We start from the raw sequence: 2619 nt of genomic DNA, 5'->3' as shown, positions 1-2619 counted from the left end.
TGTCTTTTGATCATACTTCTGAACGAGTGTCCGCAAAAATAGTTCTCTATTTTTCTCTGGGTCTTCATTTCTGAAGGCTCCCATTAAATAAATCTGTATGTTTTTTTTTTCCTTTTTTAACCTTTTATTATAGGTGCCTCAGCCATGAACTTTGCAATGAATGAGAAATCTTTTCTCCCCTAAGATATGTCCACAAGAATTGCAGGATGAATAAGTGTTTCCTGTTGGAACTTGCTATTTTCATTTAAGTATATATTGAGAGTGGTTTTCCACATCAATAAATATTTCCTGTTTGTATTTACTATGATGGTGCTTTTATCATTATAAAAATAACAAAGAACTTAAGAATTCAAGCAGTTTAAATAAGTTCCCTGCTACTCTATCTCCATCAATAATCTTCATCAACAGTTATATATTCTCATATATAACATATACTTTTCTTTTCATATAAATCAACATGCAAAATATGCACTGTTATGAAGTTTCTTTTTTTCACTTAATCAAGTGTTATTGAAACCTTTCATTTTATTATACACATAGGATGTGCCATTAGATGGATATATCACAATTACCTCAACTGTTATTATGATAAAATTAATTTTTGAGTGGTTTTATTTGGATATCAAAAATATTCTTTCAATAAACATAACGAATAGTAGCCATAGTAATCATCATAATACTGCTGTTGATAGTAGTATTGTCATTGTTGCTATATACCAGGCACTATTTTAAGCGATTCACATATATTCACATCAACTTTATAAAGTAGTCATTATATTACCTAACTTTTACATATGAGGAAAATAAAGGATTTGGAAATTAAATAAGTAACTTAAATTACACTGAAGATAAAATACACTTGCTGATAACTACAAGAATAATTTCTAAAATATCTAAGTCAAATAAAATATACTTTTAAAATTTTGATTAAAGTGGCCAAATTGTTTTTTAAATGTGGTTGTACCAATTATATACTCCCAAATCCACTATTCAACAGTGTTGGAAATTGTGAAACTTTGTGACAGTTTAATAGGTGAAAAAATCAAATTATTCTTGTTTATGTTACTTTATTATGAATAATTTCAGGCAACTTTTCACAAAAGTATCAGCAGTTTGTAATTATTTTTCTATGAACTGACTATACTATAAATGTTTCATGCTTATAAGGTTGCTTAATATGCTATGAAACATGATTTTGACTGTCATATATTTTGCAAATATGCTTTCCTAGCTTTGCTTTTTAATATTGTTTACAAAATTTTTGCAACTGTATTTTTGAGGCACTTAATTTATTTTTTAAATTTTTTCTGTTTTTCATTGATACATTAGAGTTGTACATATGATGGGATTTGTTGTTACATATTTATACATGCACACAATATAACATTTAACTTATATTTATGTACCCTTTTCATGAAATACTACATATTACTTTTGTAGAAATACTACATATTACTTTTTCACCAAGGGGGGGGGGGTCAGAAGCAAAAAAGGAAGCACCTGCTCTTCCCAAAGTGAAGCCAAAGCAAAGTCTTCAAAGTCCAAAAAGGAAGTGCCAAAAAATGTCCTGTCACAAACAGCAACAACTACAACAACAAATTAGATCAACCACCTTTCAGAGGCACAAGGCACTGCAGCTGCAGAAGGAACCCAAATATCCTCCAAAGAGTGCCCCCAGGAGAAACAAGCTCACCCACTCTGCAATCAGCAAGCTCCCCCTGAACACTGAGTGCCAGAGGAAGACAGAAGACCACACACTTGTGCTCACTGTGAATGTCAAGGCCAACAAGCACCAGAGAAAGTTCTGTGACACTGATGGGGCCAAGGTCAACATCCTTGACAATCAGGTCAGGCCTGATGGAGAGAAGAAGACACACTTCCCCCTGGCTCTTGATTAGGATGCTTTGGGTGTTGCCAACAAAACTGGGATCATCTAAACTGAACCTGACTGGTGAATTCTAAATCTACATTTTTTATCATAAAAAACTTATTATTTAGCTTTTATACTTTATGTCTATTTTCATGTCTACTGGATTCATATGTTCTTCTCCTTGTGTCTCTTTTTCTGTTCTTCCCTCCTTCCCTCCCTGCCTCCTTCCTTTCTTTGTTGATAATGGGGTGGGTGGGGTTTCTTGTTTGTTTTGTTTTTTCTTTCCTGTATTTCATTCTATTGCCCTCCATTCAGATAATTGTGTTAATCATGCTCTTCAGAATAAGGCACACAATCATCAAGTTTGCATGTTAGGCTTCCCATTTTTTAATTTCATTGCATTTACTCTCATTCAGTCCCTACTACCTTCCCTCCTCTATAGCAATCTTCTCAAAGATGCCTGATGTATGTTCCTGGTAAAGTCTCATTTGGAGGGAAATGACCAACAACCCTTTCAGATGATCTACCAATCAATCATTCTCATTGCCATCTCTGTTTACATATACAGACTTACATTTACCATGCAATTTGTTATTTTAAATAAAATATTTTAATTTATATAGATGATGTTGCACATAGATATTTCTATTTATTAATAGCATCACACAGCACTGTGTCTTAAAATCTGACCATATGGTTTTATACCCCTATAACACATTTCAATTATCCATTACCATGGATGTAGGCAT

At 32.7% G+C, this 2619-nt stretch overlaps 1 pseudogene; it reads left to right on the top strand.

Annotated features, from left to right (window-relative positions):
• Positions 1-1562: 1562 nt before the first annotated feature.
• LOC113195219 (large ribosomal subunit protein uL23 pseudogene) lies at positions 1563-1898 on the top strand (annotated as a pseudogene).
• Positions 1899-2619: the final 721 nt, after the last annotated feature.

The sequence above is a fragment of the Urocitellus parryii genome, chromosome 5 (genome assembly GCF_045843805.1).
Source record: "Urocitellus parryii isolate mUroPar1 chromosome 5, mUroPar1.hap1, whole genome shotgun sequence".
Taxonomy (NCBI): Eukaryota; Metazoa; Chordata; class Mammalia; order Rodentia; family Sciuridae; genus Urocitellus; species Urocitellus parryii.
Note: the sequence above shows the minus strand (reverse complement) of the source record. Positions and strands in the feature narration are given on the sequence as shown.